Source organism: Lissotriton helveticus, chromosome 10, assembly GCF_964261635.1.
Source record: "Lissotriton helveticus chromosome 10, aLisHel1.1, whole genome shotgun sequence".
In the NCBI taxonomy this organism is placed as follows: domain Eukaryota; kingdom Metazoa; phylum Chordata; class Amphibia; order Caudata; family Salamandridae; genus Lissotriton; species Lissotriton helveticus.
The window spans coordinates 69,665,989-69,688,441 of NC_136071.1; the positions used below are offsets into that span (position 1 = coordinate 69,665,989).

The 22,453-nt window shown below is 45.9% G+C and overlaps 1 pseudogene across 1 annotated transcript in view; it reads right to left on the minus strand.

Moving 5' to 3' along the window:
- LOC144785899 (metalloproteinase inhibitor 1-like) overlaps positions 1–21,594 on the minus strand; it is a 111,601-nt pseudogene extending 90,007 nt beyond the window's left edge. Inside the window, exon 1 of the transcript XR_013602056.1 lies at positions 21,484–21,594. The product of XR_013602056.1 is annotated as a metalloproteinase inhibitor 1-like (transcript). The remainder of the gene's footprint in view (positions 1–21,483) is intronic.
- Between the last annotated feature and the right edge of the window lie 859 nt (positions 21,595–22,453).

A 22,453-nucleotide genomic window follows, 5' to 3' on the forward strand; every position in this document is an offset into this window, starting at 1 on the left:
TACAAAGCCATGGGTGCCCGAAGGCCAAAGGCCCACCCTGAAGCACCCCAAAAAATAAATGTACACATGTAAAGATGGTTTAACAATCCACGATGGCTTAAATGGGATGGGTTCAAACTAATAGTTTATTTTGCAGCTCGAGTACAACGAGAAAATTGTTTTATTTGGAGAGCAATTATTTTATTCGGGGATGACATATTATGTTAACACTGTTAATGGTATTAATTGAATTAGTGTATTTAGTGACACCAAAATCTATTCTTGATACAATGTTTATTCTTTACTGCAGATGTACCCCTGACGAAGTCCGTAGGGCCAAAATGCATTGGGTTAAGCGCATCTATATGAAACATGAGGATTTGACATGCTGTATTTAAAGGCTTCGGCATGATACACGCATTTGTACAATGGAGTTACCGTGTTTTTACCTACATGATCTTAATAAAACTTCTAAATGAAAATGGACTAAAAATGGATTACGATGATTTCTTATCATCCAAAAGGGGGTTGCATCTTGTGTCTGATATACGTTTGATATCAGCAATATGTAAAGACTACGTCTCCCAGAGTGCTTTAGGACATAGCACTTATCAGGATAGCACCCGAAATGATGACATCGGATAAACTTTGAGAAAATACCTGTGCGGGTCGCACCCATTTATGATTGGCACCATTTGTGAATGCAAAACACTTTAATACATGTGGCCCACTGTCCCTAGTTCTGGATTGTGAGTAGCACGCTACGCACCACAGAGCACTTTAATGCCTAGTCAGTGGTAGTCAGTGCAATATAAGTCCAATTACAAAACAATACAAAATCAGTAAAGGAAGGGTCGTCATATTCTGAAGGGTGTAAAATGTACTCAAACTCACTCCTTGGGGTAGCATTACTAAATTGTTCTTTATATAAAAAAAGATAGCAGTTCATGCTCTGTGTTTTTATTTTATTATGACAGAGGTGACAACAAACAGTACAGTGGGATTTCTCTTTTTTTAACAGGCGGATCAGTGGTGATGTCATGTGCCATTGATTGGGCTTTGTTCCCAAGAATGAAGAAAGCTAATCATTATTGTTTTGAAATATTTATTACAAATATTGTATGGATTGTTGTGATCTGTTCATGGTTACAAAATATATATTTTTATTTCAATTTGGGTATCTCCAGTTGATGATTCAGTTTTTTCGTGTTTTTACTGCAATGTGTGATTTACACTATACAGTTTTCCTTGCTTACTAATGTAAATATTATTTGCATTCAATTTTGTATGCAAAAACTGTGTAAAAGGGGATAACAAGGCATACAAAACTTTTTTGTATGTTTTTGCCCATTAACGGATACTGTAAGAATCTGGAAGAAACATTATTTCCTCTAGGGTGTGTAAATAAATTATTTGTTATTTTGATGGAAATGTGGTACGCAAATTTCCTCTTTTCTACAATAATTTTGTGTGTCGGACGTCCTTTAATCAAGGTTTCATAGGGCAGAAATACCTCCGGGGTACACTTAGATAGACTTCAGTTCATGAAGATCTTCTGGGAAATGTCACAGGTCTCAGCCCACCTATTCATTGACACAGTCACATGGCACCTTTAACACTCACAGCCTAAGACATGCAGAAGGAGTGAAGGATAGTGAAAGAATATTAGCTCCTCCCTGGCTCTGTTGCTCTTGCTGGGTTGCCTAAACCCTAGTTTGTGCAGTAATTTCGCTCTTCGTACAACTAACGACTAGGAGCTGGCAAACTGTGCTGAGACTGTGAGGCAGTGTGCTCCCAACCCCCATTCTGTTTAAAAGGCTCCCTTGAGCCAGCAAGCTGACGAGCTTTGGAGATGCACCTGTGTGCCTGTGAGTGATACTATGACCTGAGAGGAACTTGACAGCATTTCCAGCAACCCCAGATGAGTTTTCTTTTCTCTCTAAAACTGCTGCTCTCTACTGATGAAGGGTTCAACCCAGAAACACGTGTCTAGAGATATACAGCAATGTCTGCACCAACTTTGGTGAAAAACTCCAGCTATTCTTGAAGGAAGTTTGAACTGTGTACTGCATTTACCAGGATGCAAAGGGGCGAACTGTGCTGGGACTGTGAGGCACATAAGTCCATGTCATGCAGGAACCTATGTGCATGCACACAAGGGGGCACATTGTGTGCCCCTCTGTGTGCATCCACATATGTTTGAGACACAGGGGGGCCCTGTAAGCCCCCCTATGTTTCATCTCCACCAGAGTTTTCATGGCGGTTCCTCGGACCAGCAGACGTAATAGGCCCCTAAGTGTTGAATTCCTTGAAATTGCTAATGCTTGTTCACAGTTAAGTAAATAGTGCTGATTTCCTAAGTCTTGTAAATTCTGTGTCTCCGATACTCTTTGGATGTCAGGAATTATTTTTAAATCTACTCAACTTTTATACATTTGTGTTGGATGTAGCAAGCTTCTTGTTTATTTCTTCTTCAATTATTTTGATGCTGTTTAATGCTTTACTCTTGTTCATTTGTGTAAGCCTGACTGCTCTGTGTGAAGCTATGGATTAACAAACAGAGCCTTATTGGAGCTAAAAGGGTTGATAAATAAATACAGGGTGATGTCACACAACCACACCATACAATACACCCCCCTTTCCTCATAATCAGCAAAGCATATCTCATAACACAAGAATGAAATGCTCCTTTCAGTTTATGATATTCATAAAACACGAGTCATAATGCAAAGAGAGAGAGATGATCCTGTCTAAAGATGAAAAGAGTATTTTAAAACCAATTTGTCGTAAAGTACAATCTGTACATGAATATGTTTTAAGAGTTTTTACCAAAGATATGTTGCACCCACCTTGAAAATCAAGTTTGTTGTTAAGCCAAGTATGTGGTTGTTAAATATATGAAGTACAGTTCACTGGAAGTGGTCTGGTTTTAAAAAGGGTTCGAGAGTTTGTGGAGCCGTGTGCCATTCAGGCTTGCAAACGCATCTGAAGTATGAAGCAGTGTGCTGAGTAAAGGGAGTCTGGGCAGCGGTTTAGTCTATCATACGTGAGTTCCAAGAACGTTATCAGTTTCAAATGCGCCTAAAAGATCAAAGCAAAAGACACACAGATGATAGATGGAATGCAGAGTAAATCAATCATTCAATCCCGGTCAAGAGATCTGGGTTAAATCCATCGTCTTTTTGCTCACCATGCCCCCCAGTTTAGACCCAGCCAAATGCAAATCAGTCTTGACCCTGTGCCTCGTGGAAACAGTCCAGCCGGAACTGCCAAGCCATTTCCTCCCTTGACAGGAAACAAGCATCCTGGGACTGGTTTCGGGGCATCACCCCTCATCAACCAGGCTAGCTTGAATTTAGTGGCTCATTGAGCCCGGGACCCAGGTCTGGGCATACCCGGCGCACTTAGGTTGAGAAAGTAAAAGACACACAGATGATGGACAGAATGCAGAGCAAATCAAACATTCACCCCTAGTCAAGAGATTTGGGTTAAACCCATAATTCTTTGCTCTCCATGCCACCCCAGTTTAGACCCAGCCATATGCAAATCAGTCTTAACCCAGTGCCTCATGGGAACATTCCAGCCTGAACTGCCAAGCCAGGTCTTCCCTGGACTAGAAACAATCATCCTCGGATCGGTTTCGGGGTTTCACCCCTCATCAGCCAGGCTACCTTGAATTGAGTGGCACAGTGAACCTGGGACCTACGTCTGGTAATACCCGTCGCACTTGGGCGAGAAAGCAAAAAACACACAGATGATGGACGGAATGCAGAGCAAACAACATTCACCCCCAGTCAAGAGATCTGGGTTAAATTTACCATTCTTTTGCTCACCATGCCACTCCAGTTTAGACCCAGCCTTATGCAAATCAGTCTTGACCCTGTGCCTCTTAAGAACAGTCCAGCCCAAACTGCCAAGCCAGGTCCTCCCTGGACTGGAAACAAGCATCCTGGGACCAGTTTCGGGGCATCACCCCATATCAGCCAGGCTAGGTTGAATCCAGTGGCATAGTAAGCCCTGGACCCACGTCTGGGCATACCCAGCGCACTTAGAAAAGCAAAAGACACACGGATGATGGGTGGAATGTAGAGCAAATCAAACATTCACTCCCAGTCAAGAGGTCTGGGTTAAATGCATTGTTTCTTTGCTCACCATGCCACCCCAGTTTAGACCAAGCCATACGGAAATCTGTGCCTCATGGAAGAATGCCCAGACGTGGGTCCCGTACTCTCCATGCCACTAGAGTCACGCTAGCCTGGCTGATGAGAGGTGATACCCCAAAACCACTCCTAGGATGCTTGTTTCCAGTCCAGGGAGGACCTGGCCTGAAGTTCAGGCTGGACCGTTCTCATGGGGAAGAGGGTCAAGACTGTTTTGCATAACCATGGCCCAAATTGGAGAGCGGATGTAGCGTTACAGCAAGAGCAGTCGACCTTTGGACCAGAGGAACCGGGTTTGAGTCACGGCAACGACGCTGCACATCCTGTTGATTCTGGGCAAATCACTTAATTTCCCCGAGCCTAACAAAAATGAATGTGGTCATCTGTAACGAAATTGGTACTCATGTAAAGTGCTCTGATACCCAATGCCTCGGTTGTAATTCGCGCTATATACAACTCTAAAATTAAAAAAAAGAAAATTGCACTAACCCCTTTAGTATGTAAGAATGACAGGATAAGTGTAGCTTGGTATGGTGTGCTAAGAATGAAGAAATGTGTGAGGTGGTGTTCTGATCAAGCAATATAAAAGTGTAATCCAGTAAGGGTGTTAATGTTAATGTTAAACGTATTTCTAAAGCGCTAAAATTCATCCTAAAAGGATATCATGGCGCTAAGATTTAACAATGTACAGAGAGCTGACACAGGTTGATGATAATTTTAGTGAGCATTAGGGAACAGTATGGTTTTGAGTTTTTTTCTAAAAGTAAGGTAGTCATCAGTGAGTCTTAAATCTGTTGGTAGGTTATTCCACAGGTTTGCCGCCGAATGTGAGAAGGCACGACCGCCCGTCCTAACCTTCTTTATTCGGGTGGTAATAGCTCTCGCAGTAAATTGGGAGCGGAGATTTCTATTTGGTACATAGAAATTAATTCTGTTTTTTAGAATAGTCGGGCCAGTATTATGCAGTACTCTGTGGGTGATGCATAGCATTTTGAAAGAGGCTCTTTCCCTCATTGGCAGCCAGTGTAGGGCTCTCAGACAACTCATGGCGGAGTAGTATTTTCTTTTGTTACATACGGCTTTTGCTGCCGCGTTCTGAACAAGCTGTAACTTTGAAAATAAATAATCCGCCATGCCGACAAATAGGGAGTTCCCGTAGTCGAGTCTACTCATTAGTAGCGAATTAACTAAGATCTTTCTACATTCCAGGGGAATCCAGGGAAACACTCTTCGTAGCATTTTTAATAACGCGAAGCCTTTACCACAAATTGTTGTTACATGGTTTTTCATTGACAATGCATTGTCAATATGGACTCCCAAATTTCTCGCCGTCTGGGTTGGTATAGGAGGTGTACCAAGAGTGTTGGGCCACCAGGTGTCATCCCAGAGCTGTTGGGATCCGCCGAACAGTAGGATCTCCGAATTATCGGCATTTAACTTCAAACAATGGTTGTGCATCCAGCTAGATAATTCAGTGAGACAGCTAAGCAGTCTGGGGCAGATTTATGAAGGCCTTGCGCCGCCTGTGCGTCATTTTTAACATGGGAAAAAGTGACGCACCGGCGGCGCAAGGCCTTCATAAATCTGCCCCTCTGTTTTTAGAGTCCTCTTCACCATTTAAGGCAATCATTAGTTGCGTATCATCTGCGTATGAGCAGATGTTGATGCCCCACTTCTTCCCTATCGTGGCTAACGATGATACATAAACATTAAATAATGTTGGGCTTAATGATGCCCCCTGTGGTACACCATACTTGATCTTTCGGGGTGTGGAAGTGTAACTGCCTAGTCTGACAGATGGTGCCCTGTCAGCTGTCTTGTATCTATCAGGGGGTCCAGTCAGGTCAGTGATCGGGTCTAAAGTTAAATTCCATACACACTCTACAATCAGTCTTGAATTTGTGAATTCAGTAAAGATTCTATTAAGGTGCCCAAAGAACCTAGGGTTGCTCTATTGGGCACATAAATCAACCCCACAACCAAGAAATATTCTCTGACCTTCAGCTTCACAAAGGGGTGTCTGCCTTCCAAATCCTGCTATGTGAGTATCAGGCCCCATGGGTATGATTTGTGCATGAAGATAGTCACCCCTTATTTCCTGGATGGATTTGAGGGTTGGGAGAAGCTGTGTGTGCTTGAGTGTCATTCATGCTGCTGCTACCCACCGTCCTTCTAACCCAATCCCTCTTAAGCTTGGTGAGTTCTAGGGAGGTAAATGTAGCTCTTGGACAACAGCAATATTCACCCTCTAATGGCATATATTGTTTAGTATTTTTTTATGTTTGATGTAATTGGTGAGGCCATTCACATTCAAGGAAACAATGTGAATCAGTCTGCCTTGTGCATTAGTGTGGGACATCGGGGCAAGGATTCAGGGAAAACAGGTCTGTGCCCAAGTCAACAGAAGGTAATGTTCCTAGGTGGATATCAGGCTTAAGAGAGCAGGGGATTGAGGGGGGGGGCTTATATTGCAGGTAGGTGTGAGGTGTAATGTGTCAAGCCGCGTCTCAGGAGATGTTTAACTGTTTATAAAGTTTCCCAAGCTCTAGAGACTTTCCAAACCCCTGGCTGTCCTACCTCATACCAAATAAAACTAGCTGTAACCCCTAGCTGTAACCCTCAGAATGATATACCTCTCACTGAAACCCAGGGTGCTATCCCTAACTGATCTAGTTACCCAAAGCACCTAATAGAGCAGGGTTAAACAAAGTACAGCTATATAAATCAGGGCGAGAAGTGTGGTAGTTTATATGTGTAGTTACTTCCATGACATGGGGGTGTCCTAGTTCCTCCAGTATCACATGACCCACACCGGAAGAGGCAAGAGTCGCCCCAGTAGTATCCAGAGACAGGGCATTTCCTCCCCGTCCCACAGAACTTTCAGTGGAAATCCCCCAACCCGATCAGGAAACAGCATACCCACTGAAGAAAACATTGAAGTGCTAGTATACAGAAGAAACCAGTAAGTATGACATTCAAAACCTAACCCAATTTTCCAGGCTAAACAACCTGGCAGATAATCAAAATGAGAGAAGTCAAACAAGGCATGCAACCGCGGGTTCAAGAATCTGCAGCTTTGGACGACCATTCCTTCAAAAGGGATCTCAGCTTATCCATGTCTTGGTCTTGGAAAGCTTCTCTAGCATCTTATGTAGGACAATTCTGGCACAGTGCCTATGATGGGTCCCTTGACTGGGGTCCTGGTGGGTTGTGTTCTGTGGGGTAGTGGGATGGTGGTCACATGATCTTCTGGCAAAGGGTCTCTCAAGTTAATCGAGAGGCCGTCTCCATTGTGGTATCCATGGCATCCAGATAAGTAATCAGGTTCTCTAGGCTTCAAATTCTGCGGGGCAGCCCTGAATTATCACTATCATCACCTCAATTCTGTCTTTGTGTGGGTGAGGATGAAGAGCCACACATGCTTTATGTTTAATCAGCGTTTTGTGAGAGAAGTCAGCCCCACATGAATCACTAAGTCATCTCTCTGATATGGGTCCTTGATTCATTTCACTGTCTGAAGTGTAAGCCTGGTATGTTGGTGGCACACAAGACATGCTATTATGGATCTGGGAGTATTGGATGACTTAGCGGGTCTGGCATGCATCCTATTCACCCTCTAAAATTCCAATATACCAGGGAAGGTAAATTGCAACAGGGCTGGTAGGAAGGGGCACAAAAACCAAAGACTTCTCATCCACCTCCATAACTTCTAGCATCCCATATAGACAAATATTGTCCCATCTGGAGCTGTCCTCCAAGTTTTTGGCCTTCCTCTGCAGGCAGGGAATATCAGTGCTCCAGTCTGGTAGCATGCTAATCATGCGGCCCAAATTGTCCAGGTGCCAGTCAATCATGTCTAATTGTAGGTGCTGGTTCATAAAATCTGACCAAAGTGATATACGGTCCATAGCCATCTCCATCATCGCTGTGTTAAATATTGTGATTGTCGAGCTCATGGCAGTCAATGCTTACAAGATTGGGGTATCTATTTTGCACAGAGGCACATATTTATTTTATTTATTTATTTATTCAAAGTTTTATATAGCGCGATCAAGATCCTTACAGATATCAGAGCGCTTCACAATGACAGGGTAGGGGCAGTAGGAATGAACAGAGGTAATGGGAGCAATGTAGTAGTCACTAACATGAAAGGATAATAATAAAATACATAAAACATATCAATATACAGTCAGGTAAACAGGTAATATAACGGCACAAGTCATTGATCCCATTACAGAGGTGTTCATGCACACCTTGGGTGTGTGGCAGGCTTATACCAGTGTTTTAGTATAGAGAGCGCACTGAGTGAGGGCATCGGGAGGGTGAATCAGTGACCCAATGTGTCTCATATATTGGTCGGTAGGAAGAAAGTAGTGTAGTAGTGTCACCATCAAGTAGAGGTATAGTGCCAAAGGACAAGGTGAGCATTGATACAAGGCAATGTAGAGTCTCTGATCCACCACCTATAAGGTTCAGGAGATCTTGGCCAGAAGGATGGTTTTCACCTCTTTCTTGAAGAGTGCAGCGGAGGAGATACGCCTAGTTTCAGGCGGGAGCGCATTCCAGATCCTGGGTGCCATTCCTGAGAAGGAGCGCTTGTAGGTTTTCTCTTTCCTGAATCTACGGGGTTTCAGGAGTAGATTTTTTGAGCTTCTATTGGACCTCGAACCTCCTGATATGGACAATTTTTGAGCGAGGTAGTTGGGTGCATTGTGGTGCACGGCCGCGTGTGTCATAACTGCAATTTTTAGTTGTATTCTGGCTTCAAAAGGCAGCCATTTTAGGGACTTTAAATCTGGGGAAATATGCGAATGTTTTCTTGAGCCAGTAATGAGTCTTGCGGCAGCGTTCAGGGAGGCTCTTAAGGGAGCTGTTGTGGATAGCGGGAGTCCGCTGAGGGTCACAATTCCGTAGTCGATTCGAGGGATAACTAACGCTTGTACAGCAGTTTGGAAGTCTTCAGTCGGGAGGAAGGGTTTGATTTTCCTCAGTGTGTTGATTTGGAAATTAGCTGCTTTTGTGGCTTTGCTGATGTGTTGCTGCATGTTGAGCTTGGCGTCCAGTGTGATGCCTAGGGATTTCGCTGAGTCCACGATGGTGGGTTGGACATTGAGTGCTGTTAGGTTGTTGAGCCATGTTTGGGTGGTGGAAATTTTCGCCGGGGGTGAGATGAGAAGGAACTCAGTTTTCAGAGCATTTAGTTTGAGGTGATTATCGGCTAGCCAAGATTGAGTGTTAATAAGCGTGGAATTCAGATGCTTGATATCTTCCGGAGATGGAAGCTTTAGGTACAGTTGTGTGTCGTCGGCGTACATATGGAATTGGACATTAGAGGCTTGGAGCAAGGTGGCGAGCGGTTCCATGATGAGGTTGAACAAAGTGGGGGAGAGGGAGGATCCTTGTGGAACACCTAGATCTGCAGGCACAGGTGAAGATAGCACATTATCGATCTTGAACTTCTGAGACCGGTTGTGTAGGAAGGACGAAAACCATTTGAGAACCGTTCCCGATAGACCCATTCTAGTGCTTAGCAGCTCCAGCAGGTTCTCATGAACATACAGACCAGACCAGGACTACATACAGACCAGGACTGCAGCGGCTCCCTTTCTTTTTCACCGCACGGACTCCACAACTCGCAGCACCCGCTCCGCGGGTGCCGCTTCGCTCGGAGAGGCGCAGGGGGCTTATCAGGAGGACTAACAGCTACAGGGCGGTGAGAGGCACGAGCTGCTAGCGGGGCTGCGAGCGCGCAGGGACTCCAGGAACCAGGAGTCCCTGCGAGACCAACCACCAGCTTCCGGTCCGCTCTCCCTGCTGGCCCGCCCCCCGCCCTGCTGAGGCTTAAGAACGCTCCTCACCATCCCTTCTGTGGGTATCTATTTTGCACAGAGGCACATACAGACCAGGACTGCAGCAGCTCCCTTTCTTTTTCACCGCACGGACTCCACAACTCGCAGCACCCGCACCGCGGGTGCCGCTTCGCTCGGAGAGGCGCAGGGGGCTTATCAGGAGGACCAACAGCTACAGGGCGGTGAGAGGCGCGAGGTGCTAGCGGGGCTGCGAGCGTGCAGGGACTCCAGGAACCAGGAGTCCCTGCGAGACCAACCACCAGCTTCCGGTCCGCTCTCGCTGCTGGCCCGCCCCCCGCCCTGCTGAGGCTTAAGAACGCTCCTCACCATCCCTTCTGTGGGTATCTATTTTGCACAGAGGCACATACAGACCAGGACTGCAGCGGCTCCCTTTCTTTTTCACCGCACGGACTCCACAACTCGCAGCACCCGCTCCGCGGGTGCCGCTTCGCTCGGAGAGGCGCAGGGGGCTTATCAGGAGGACCAACAGCTACAGGGCGGTGAGAGGCGCGAGGTGCTAGCGGGGCTGCGAGCGCGCAGGGACTCCAGGAACCAGGAGTCCCTGCGAGACCAACCACCTGCTTCCGGTCCGCTCTCCCTGCTGGCCCGCCCCCCGCCCTGCTGAGGCTTAAGAACGCTCCTCACCATCCCTTCTGTGGGTATCTATTTTGCACAGAGGCACATACAGACCAGGACTGCAGCGGCTCCCTTTCTTTTTCACCGCACGGACTCCACAACTCGCAGCACCCGCACCGCGGGTGCCGCTTCGCTCGGAGAGGCGCAGGGGGCTTATCAGGAGGACCAACAGCTACAGGGCGGTGAGAGGCGCGAGGTGCTAGCGGGGCTGCGAGCGTGCAGGGACTCCAGGAACCAGGAGTCCCTGCGCGACCAACCACCAGCTTCCGGTCCGCTCTCCCTGCTGGCCCGCCCCCCGCCCTACACGCCCCTTTATCTTTTAGAAAACCTCCCGCAGCGCGGGACGCAGCCCGGGGCGAAGACCGGGCAAAGAGCGGGCCGTTTGAGGCCGTTCGAGGACTAAGAGGGCTGGGCTGGGCCACCCCCCCTTGTTGGTGCATTATACAGTTTTATTGTGTTGTATTTATTGTTATTTATAATTCCTGTATAATGTGCTCACGGGGTAGTCGGAGTAAAACCCTTATGGCTGCGAGCAATTCCAACAGAACCCTGGATGATTTCCTAATCAAAACCAATCTGGCCATTGACGAGGAAATTAGTAAAATGCAGCACAGGGTTTCCTTGGATCTTGAAGCTGCAAGAAGGTTATCTGAGCACTTAGCCAGCACAAAAAAATCCTCTCTGGGGAATATTGCTTCTGCCCGTGCCCCCGAGCATACAGTGGGTCCACGGCCATTGTTAATAACGGCAGCTATTCATCCAGCCCCTCCTATTACCTCTCCAATATCTCCCCCTAACCCTCAACCCATTCCAGTGCCACACAATAAGGATCCTGTCCCACTAACTGGTGTGACAGGCACCTCCTTTCCTTCCAAAATTAACTCATTCACGAGACCAAGCAGTGTCAAGAAAGCAGCAATCTATAAAAAGAAATGCCTTGCTAGGTCTATACATGCACGGAAAAAAGCCAAAATTGCCAGATCACAGTTTTTCAACAGTAGAAGGGCTCTGGGTTCTCTTGGGATGAAAGACGATAGCTCTAAAACTAATCCCAGCATTTTGGGCGGGGAAGTCGCTCTTGGCTCACATAGCCCGGTGGATGACAATATTTTGGTCGCCTCCCCGGGGACGAACAGAGTGAATCAACTGGAGGGTCGGTTGAGTGGATCTGAGAATGATAGGGGGGGAGACGAAGAATTCCTTAAAATAGTTTGGGGCACGTTAAAGCAATTACTTACCCCCTTGGAACTAAGGCTTTCTCGTATAGAGAATAATTTGTTAGAAATGGATAGGACTATAGTCACCCTGGCCAGCCTGAGCTTAAAGGAAATGGAAGCTAAGCTTCCTCGTGAAACCGAACCAACCCTCCAGACTAAGGCACCAGAACCCATATCACTACCCCCACAAACACCTCAAAATATTCTTGCGACCCTACCAACACCCAAACCCATACCAAAGCCCCGCACCACTGTTGTCAACCATACTGCATCCACCCCTAGCTCTGTTGCACCAAAATCTCTTTCCTCGCAAAATCCAGCATACAGGCAGACTCCAACTCACGAGCTGTATCACACCACGCCATAAGGCCAGAATCCGCGAATAACCCACAACGGCAGGCTAGTCCCTCCAATTTTCGTGGAGGGTTTATTGACCTTCCACCGGAAGCTGGGCCTTATGTTATTATATTAGCTGGCGTCCCAGAATTGGACCTGCATTCCCAGGAGAACCATCATTCCCTGAAAAACAAAGTCATTCATTGGCTTTATTCAAACAAACAGCTTCCCGTCCACCAAAGAAGCAGTGTACTAATGGTACGGAGAGTGCCTTGGATAGGGCCCACACACAAGTCCCTAGCTGGTGACTGTGTTGTGGTATCTTTTGCAGACCCCCACACAGCACAGCATCTCTGTGCATGGCCATCCTACGAAGCCAATTCCACAATAGTTGTGAGACCTCTTACTTTTTTTTATCCTCCAAGACACCATCCCGCGAAGGAGGGTTTATGGTCAATTGTCCAGAATGCCAGACGGCCAACTCACAGGATTGATGGACATAGCCAGCATAATTGGTGGCAGGGGGCACCCACCTCCAACATGTTTGGCTGCCTGGAGGAGGTTGATTGACTTGGGGGGTCTGGCGACACAATGCCTATTATGGACTCTCTTCACCCACGGGGGATTGTCTTACCCACTACTTTAACACCACCTACCAATGGCTTAATTCCTCCTAAAAATTTAGGTCCAATCTCAGATCCTACTAATATCTTAGTTAGGACTGGGCCAGAGGAAATGGGCCAGGCACAGATACCTCATGCCAATGGTATGGATAATCCACTAAGAGTAGCCTCCTGGAACATTGCAGGGTTACGGGGACGCTTGGACAACGACGATTGGGTCAACTTCATTGACTCCTATGATATCGTTGTTTTCCAGAAAACATGGTCAACAGTCCCCTTATTTAGGCTGGGCTATCTTAATTTTACCAAACCTGCAATCCAGAGTCCCAAGGGTAGGGCCTCTGGTGGCCTTACCATTTGGATTAAAAACAATCTGGGCTTTCATGGTAAGGAAATTTTGGTAGAGAGTGCAGACCTCCTATGTATTATTTTGAGCAAAGCCAACACCAAGGATCTCCTCCTAGTTGATGTCTATGCCTGTGGCTGTCAGGGTGGGAGGAAACAAACTGTTCTGAATGACTTCGATCGACTTTTTACGAACTTTAAAGTCGATCAGACTGTCATTGTAGCGGGTGACATGAATACATCTTTTGAGCCCATACTCACCTTGGCAGAGGATGTGGGATCTGAGGAGGATACAGCCTGGAATATTCCCTCGCTAACCATCACCAAGGGAGTTAGGGGCACTGAGGCAGCTTTACATTGGTTGGGTCTCTGTCTGGAATGGGGTCTTCGGGCTGTTAATGGGCGCACGCGCTCTGACAGCTTAGGGACTAAAACCTTTGACAATGGTCTGAGCTCTAGCCGTATCGACTATATATTGATTAATATCGAATCATGGTCCATTGTGCGAGATATGGCGGTAGAGTCCCGACCAGAGAGTGATCACAATCCTCTTTCCCTTGAGATTTTGGTCCCCGGTTTGGGTGCTCCAATCATGGGAACTAATTGCTTAACGTCTGATGTAGTTTTGTGCGACAACAGACGGCGAGTAAAATGGTCCAGGGTTTTAGCCGACCCAGCGCTTATTTCTAAGATTGAGGAGCAGGTTCTGAATGTGTGGAGTAGGATGCAACCATTATCCTCTTCTGGTGACGTTGATTCTACTAACACCAACCTCCACGAGGAGTGTTTTTTGGGCCTTAAAAACCTCCTTACCAAACCTTCAAAGCCTGTTATTACAAAGGTGCACAAAAAATGGTACAACAAGAGTTGCAGAGACGCTCACAGCAACTTAATAGCTGCTGTTAAGGCCCGGAATACAGATGATATTAGGATAGCTAGGCAGTTCTACAAGCGTTCCCTCTGGGCAGCCAAGCGGGACTGGGATGATTCTTACTGGCTCGATCTCCTCAGAGCCTGTGAATCGTCTAACCTAACTGAATTTTGGCTGATTGTCAGGCAGGGTAGGGACTCAGTTGCCCAAACACCTGACAATCACGTCTCAGCTCAGTCTTGGGTGGAATTCTTTTCGGCACAATTTAATGATCCAAGCGTAGCTCAGGAACAAACGACTGCAATGACGCCACTGTGTACCCAACAAAAAGGAGACAGACTTACATTCTTAGAATCTGATACTGTACACGCCCTTGAGTCTGTACAGTCTGGTAAAGCTCCTGGCCTAGATGCTATTCCTGCAGACCTTTTCAAGCTTAACCCTGACCTATGGGTTCCTTACATCACGCTACTGGCTAACAATATAGCTGCAGGGGCTGAGATCCCCAAATCCTGGAAAGGGGCAGAAATATTGCCAGTATATAAAAAAGGTGACCGCTCCATCCCAAATAATTATCGGCCCATTAGTTTGATCGATTCGATCCAGAAAATAGTGTCAAGGATGGTTTTAGCAAGAATTCAGAGTTGGATCGAATCAAACAACATACTTTCCCCTATGCAGGCAGGGTTTAGATTTGGTACCAGCACTATAGATCAGGTCTTCCGGTTTTCACTGCTTTTTTGGAAGGTGGTTTTTTTTGGGTGGCGGTGTGCTATACGCCACATTTGTCGACCTTAAGTCAGCCTTTGATTTAGTCCCAAGGAAGAAGCTATGGGAGGCTCTTAGATTAATGGGCCTTCCATTAGAGCTATTGAGCTTAGTCCAGCGCTTACACGAGGATAATTTTGCTCAGGTAAGGTGGGGGAGCCAGGGGCAGGTGACCAAAAGCTTCCCTGTACAACGTGGGGTGCGCCAAGGCTGCGTCTTGGCCCCCACCCTGTTCCTTCTGTTTATTAATCAGGTGGCCCAATATTTTAATAATACACAGTCCGACGCACCCACTCTGGCCGGTCTTAAATACCCCATGTTAATCTTCGCAGACGATACCCTTCTCCTTTCAAAAACAAGAGGTGGGCTTCAGGTAGCCCTGAACAGATTCTCAGAGTTTTGTAAAATAAATGACTTGCAAATAAATGTTGATAAAACCAAATTTATGGTTTTTTGCAAGAAACCCCCCCCCTAATAGCTCTGTCACTTTAAACAGAGTTCTAATTGAGCAGGTCAAGGTCATGACATACCTAGGTGTGACTCTTGATCACCAACTCAATTGGAACCCCCAATTGGAGACGTCGAAACTTAAATTTAACCGGCTGGCTGGATGTCTGGTCCATGAACAAAAGAACTCCCTAACAAAGCGTATCACTCCAGCCCTAAAGATCTATGAGGCTAAGGTTATTTCTGCAACCTTATATGGAGCTGAAGTCTGGGGCCACAGGGATCTATCATGCTTGGCCGCTGCGCAGAATAGGTTCCTACGGAAACTGGTAGGTCTCCCGCAGTCTGCACCCATAAAACCTTTGTTACTAGATCTCGGCTGTAGACCTATCAACGAGATGGCGCAGTACCGCTTAGTGGCACTATGGCGTCGTCTCTGGACTACCCCTGAGCTTAGTCTTTTCTCTCGTGAATTAGACGAGGTAAAATCACTGTGGGGTGCGCAAAAAATACCATGGCTTAGGGAAGTCAAAAACATCCTGTACATGATGGGCCTTCCAGAGCTATGGTCCAACCCAGGGGGGTCAATCTTTCCATCAAAACTTGATTTTAAGGCGCTCTTTTGGGCCTGGAAAAAATCTATTTTAGTTACCCAATCCCAGGATGCTAATTTAACTGGTTTATTTCTATTGCATAAGGTTATTCCTTCCCTTGAGCAGTACTGGGACTTGATTTCCAAGGTGTTGGACCGCAAACTATATCATCAGTTCCGTACTGGCACCTTGCCTGTCAATTCCTTTACTGCAAAGTGGGACACAAAGACAGGAAATAAATGCTTCTGGTGTCGTGACCAGGAAGAAAGTGTTGGCCATCTTTTCTTCGGTTGTCCTGTTTATCGATCGCCTAGAAGTAAATGGCTAAAACCCATATGTTCATCCCTGAATTGTAGTGGTCACCGAGATGCACTCACAAAACTACAAGTAATCAGATCAGAAACAGTTGTGGTTTGTGTTGCTAAATTTTTGGGATGGGCCTGGCTGATTCGAACTAAGAGACTGAATATACCCTTGCATTGATTGTTCTATCCAGATGTATATTTTTGTATCATGTTTTTTTAGCTTAATGTGGATATTAGCAGTATTAATCTATGTGCATGTTGTATTGCACTTTATTTTGTACCAGGGATTAACCAGTGGATTTTTTTATTGTGAATGATTGTATATTGTCTTTTATGATTTTTTTTTATTCGAAATAAAGACTAAACGAACTGAACTGATTGTGACCAACATTGTATCAGTCATCATATTGGGCTCGGTAGAAGACTGTGACAATCCCCCAAACAGAGCTGCCATGAAAAATAGTTGACAGGATGATATCCGGTTGAACATGTGGGCAGGCTGTGTGTTAAGTCCTTGACAATGCAACCTGGAGCTAGGTGATTCTAAGACCTCTCATCATAGGGGTCTAGAGGTTGAGCACCCACTAGTGTGTTTCATGCCCCAGACCCATTTCACTGCACCCTGTTCCAACAGAAACCATTGTTGTGCCCTTATATGCCTCTTCACCAGCAATCTTACTTTCAGTCTAGCTGAAGGGAGAAAATACAGCCACTGCACCGCTTACTCCATGATTATAGCAAACTCCCCAGCTGGCTGATTGATCACAAACTGTGTCCTCGTTTGGAAACGTAGGTTTTGCAGGTTTGGACTGATGCACTGCTGTTTTGAAATATAAGGCCGGGAACGTTTTGCAGTTTTCTTCGTCTGCATTTAATGCCAGTTCTGTAGCTGTTTTTGCTGCTGTTGAATAGGTCTCCTTGTAGTATCCAGAGACTGAAAAGTTTGGTGTAGTATAGTACTTCTGACGTCTCTAGAATGAGATCAGCTCAGTTGTTTGTCTTGCTTTCTTGGGTTGTGCTTGTTAAGGGTTCCTTGGCAGGCCTTACAAGGAGGCTTTTGCCCTTTTGCATGGTCCATGTAGACCTGTAGTCATGTTGAAGGCACCTGGAAACTACAAGGAGACTCTTCAATAGCAGCAAAAACAGCAGGGCATCAATGCCAACCTAGGAAGCCTAAACCTTTAAAACTTGGGTTTCAACGCAATATCCTTTTACAGTGGGTTGGGGCAGCGAGGAGCAACAAGGAGGCACTGCAGGTCTATGAACTCAGATGCTGCAGATTTATGACTTTCAGGAACTCAAAATGATTACCCGAGGTAAACTCGTAAACCATGCAGCAGTCACATTTTACAGGTGTAATCCTAGCAAACGTCTGTGCATTCAGTTCTTGCATGAGCAAATATTCATGTGTCTATCTGGTCGGATGTATGACGTTACAACGCATACTTTTACAACGCATGCCTTTACAACGCATTTTTTACAACGCAACATCCTTTACAACGTATTTCATTACAACGCATGCCATTACAACGAATTTCCTAAAACTACCATTACAACGCATTCAATTACAATGCATACTACCTTTACAACGCATACCATTACAACGTATGTTTGGTAAGTATTGGATAGTATAGGGGTAAAAATTACTATTCTAACTCCGGGGGAGCAACAGTAGGGTAAGTGTTGGATAGTGTAGGGGTAAAAATTTACTATTCAAACTCCAGGGGGTGCAAAAGTAGGGTAAGTGTTGGATAGTGTAAGGGTACTATGCATTGTGTTGGTATGCGTTGTAATGGTATCCGTTGTAATGACTGCATTGTAATGACATGCGTTGTGATGGTATGCGTTTTAATGGTATGCGTTGTAATGACATGCGTTGTAATGGAATCTTGCGTTGTAAAAGTGTAGTTGTAATGGTAGTGCATTGTAAAAGTTGCGTTGTAAAGGTTGTTTCCCATCTGGTCATGCAAAAATCTACCAAGCAAAGGCACTTGCTCACGTTAGCTTTAATGTTTTCTTCTGTGGGAAACATTATTTTCTGTGTAGAAACCTCTGCCCCTGCACCTTCACCCTTTGCAGGAATGTTCCCTTCCCACCATGGAAAAGTTTTAACATTTGCTGGTCAGGAGTGAGGGTTATACAAAAGCCATAAAAGTATAACTTTGTGGGTATGAACACACTCAAATAAAAACCTGGCCCTCAACCTCCACCTCCTGCAGAATATTCACTCGCTTGAAAATCGGAGTCAATACATTCCTTGACAAGGGCAAACGCACATTTTTCAGGTGCAAACTAACTTACAAAATACAATTATTCAGATATTGACATTCCCAGTGGGCTCCCTCTGAAGCAAGGAAGTTAGCAAGGGATCAACGAGTGAACTGGCACATTCCCACATCTGATATCATCAGAACGTTTACATAATGAAAATGCTGGCATATTTCAGTCCTTCAGTGATGGGAAAGTTGGTCTAAAGAAAACCAATAGATTAACAGTGTATGTATAAGCAGAGAATGAAAATATTGAAAGAATTGGCATAGGGCCCTGGTATAGTCATATCCTGGTACAGCCAGAGAGGAGGAATAATAATAGCTTTACTAAAACCCAATCCATGCCATAATATGAGGTGTTCTTATCAAAGCACTGATATCATGACAATGACACCATAATTAGTTACTTCACTGCTTTTCACTAAATTGGACAAGTAGCTTTCTGAGGCTCTTACCTCTTGGACAAGTAGATATTTTCTGCACTGCTGCATCTGCCCATACCACCTGCTCCTTAAGCTTCCACTCTGGGTGCCTTTGGAGACTAAGGGGCACATTAGTATGGCAGGCGAAAGTCCGTCCGTCATACCAGTGGGAAATGAGACCGCCTGCAATGCTAGCGGTGGTCCCGCACATCCCATTAGGATGCGCCTGCCCCATATTTTTAACATTGCGACGGGTGGTGCTGAAAGCACCGCCCGCCGCAATGCTTAGAATGCATGTTGTGCTTTTCAATGCACAACGTGACAGGCACCGTGCGGTGCCTGCCACGTTGTTAAGTGAAAGGCAGGGGGTACCATAGGTACCCTCCATGTGCAACTCCCATCCCCCCGAAGTCCATGGGGGCCCACAATGGGCCCCCCAAGCAGACTCCGCATGCCTTTCCGTGGCAGCAATGCCGCCACGGAAAGGCATGTGAAAGGCCACATTGTAATATGGCTGGGGGTGTCTTTCAGACACCGCCACCATATTAAACCCTTTTCCGCCTGGTCGACTTTTCGACCGGGCGGAAAAGCAGCAGACAGTCTTTCTGTCCGTCGCAGACCCCCGCCATGGTAATATGGCGGTGGTCTTTAATTGGAGGATGGCGGGTGGATCGCCACCGCCGGCCTAGCTGGGGCGTTCCGCCCACCATCCTAATGGGGTCCTAAGGGTTGCAATGAAGCCTCCTTAATGGAAAAGCTACCCACCTCTTATCAACCTTCTACTAGTCAGAACAACGCTGAACAACTTAGGTGGCCCTGGAGGTTTGCAAGACCATTCCTTTATGTGGACTTGGTCACAAGCCTTCTCCAAGTCCTGTTCTCTCTGGGAGGCCAACACCACAAGTGACCTCCCACCCAGGACCTGCCTATATATGCTGTCTTGAAGAAACTTGTGATTTTGGTGAGCGCACAAATTCAACCTCTGGTGCTTCTTGAAGGTGGGTATAAAATCATTACAATGGTCCTGCTATCATTTTTAGAAACCCCGAGCAAGTTTAACTATTAAGAACCTGATTTGTCAAAGTTTAGTGGTGAATCTAGATTGGACAAGGATTTCAACTTATGTGTGGTTGAAGTTCAAGAGGGTCAGCCTCTAAATGTATCTTCCAAATTCTGCAGGTAAAAAATGTTGCAATTGTTGCTGGAAATGTTTAGTTTAGTAATGTATAATGCAACTTTAGAATAATTTACTTTACCTTACTTTACTTTAGCTATGTTATGATATTGCCTCTTGTTATAGTGCACGTACACCAATGTTAGTACACGTTACTACCTGGAGAAGTCTGTGTCAAGAATATCCAGAGCAGAGGAAAAACTGCAGTGACTTGGAATGTAAAATCTGGTGACCGATTTCAGTTTTCATGCACGACTCAGAGAAAGTCTATACCTTTAGTGAAATCCGATACTATATAAAGTGTCTGGTCTGCTGGCCGCATCTAATCCCTTGATTCTTCCCAGGAGATATGATGGGTCGGGCAAAGCAGAGAAGGATTCAGTCCAGGATCACTGCTGAGTACCAGTGACCCTCGGTGGCCCTAGCAGCTTACAGGATGTCCCTTGGCTTTGTGTCAACCAATGAGAAGGAGCTGTTACCCATGTCTTGGAACGGATAACTAGTGCTACTTAAGTGTGTCTAGCATAAGGTTACAGTCCTCGCAGCTCCCTCTGGTCTGTGCTTCTGCAGTTAAATATTGTATTGACTAGAATTAAAATTGTATTTATATAGCGCTTACTACCCCTGACGATGCGTTGAAGGCGCTGTACATCACAAGTAAGCTTGTGTTTCTTTCATAATTAGGTTTGTGATCACCAGACTGTGTGTTACATCTCTCCCCTCTGTACCTAACACGTCTCTGGGACCTTCCTGGATCGATGCCCTAAAACCTTCTGCACTAGAGGTCTGGCTGGAGAGTACACTGGCAAAGAAGCCTCAACACATTAGAAAATGCATTTTAAATTGTGTTGATTTTATCTAGCGGACACTCAGCTGGGAAGCAGTGACTATGCAGATCAAGTGTGGATTCACATGTTTGTATTGCGCGATTACAGCGCTCATTCTAGGCACGGCGATGATAAATCATACTCCTACAATCAGACAATTTTTAGCCCAGTCCAAAGACTGGTGCTGGAGGCCGGGTGCCTAGAGTCCAAAGACAACTGTTTACCCACTAGACCTCACCCTCATATGTGCGCAGATCTCAGCGCCTGGAAATCAAAGCTCAAATGGCTGAGTGCGGTCTCCCTGCACCTGTGCTGTTGATTCATGAAACCTTCTGTCATTCCACCCAACTGCAGGTTAAATGGCTGTTGTGTTACTCGCACCTTGACTTTTGTTTAAGAGTCCGGTTGTTATTTCCACATTAAAATATAAAAATAAATCCATAGACCGACTGACAGAGAGAGAGGCACGCAGTTAGATAAATCGATAGGCAGATAGATAAATATACAGACAGACAAACAGAGAGGCACACTGACAGATAAATCGACAGACAGACAGATACACTGATAGATACATCGATAGACAGACAGATTGATAGACAGATAGATAGAGAGAGAGAGAGAGAGAGAGAGAGAGAGAGAGATAGATAGATTATTTACACACCTGCTCTGATAAATGTTTCCCTGGCACACTCCTCTCTCTCTCGACGAGCAGCAGCTTCTGAGCCTCTTCGTCTTCTGTCCCTCCCGGTGCCAACACCGCTGGGCGGGCAGATGTACCTGTGCCCTCACCGGAGGCTGGGCCATCCATGCACACCTGATTAAGCAAGGGCTCGTCACACAGTAGGTGAGCAACAAAGAGAAGAAGAGAGGACGTGGGCGAGAGCTGGGCAGGAAGTCACAGTAAATGTTTCAGTGACGAAACGGTGAGAACAAAAAGAGACATCTAGGCGAATACCACAGGGCTGCACACATCTGATGGACTCCGCTTTCACTCACTGTCTTGCAAGGGAGTGGCCAGAAAAAAAAATACACCCTCCCCCCCCCCCCTCGTTTGGACCGGCATCCAGAACAACTGCGAGCGAGACCGTTTCCCTCGAAATGTTATATTTTCATATTTTCTCTTTTCACTCCCTTCCTCCTTCTTTTCATTTCTCCTCCCCAAGCCATGTCTGCATTCTCCTTTTGTCCCTCTCTTCCTTCTTCCGTTCACACCCCTTCCATCTTCCTTTTGTCTCACCCTCCCCTTCTTCTCACCTCTCTCCTGCCTGCCTCCTTCCTACTTAGTACTATCCCTTCTTCTCCTCTCCCCTGCCTACTTTGCCCGATCTCTCACTTCCAATCACACATTTGTCTCTCTCCTCCTCTCCCATTCATCTTTCTATTCTATTGTTTCTCTTCCTTCTCTCACCTGCAACGCCTCTTCCATTTGTATTTTTCTCTCCATCACAACCCTCCATTTGGACCTGTTTTTCTCTCTCCTGCTTTTCTTTTTCTCTCTCTCTCTCTCCCCTGCCTTCTGGACAGCTGAAATAATAAATAAATGTTGTTTGGTCAGTGTGGTACCCCTGATTTGTGCCACATGTTTACACATTTGGACTGCAAAGCAATGCTGTTGAATAAATAAAAGCTAG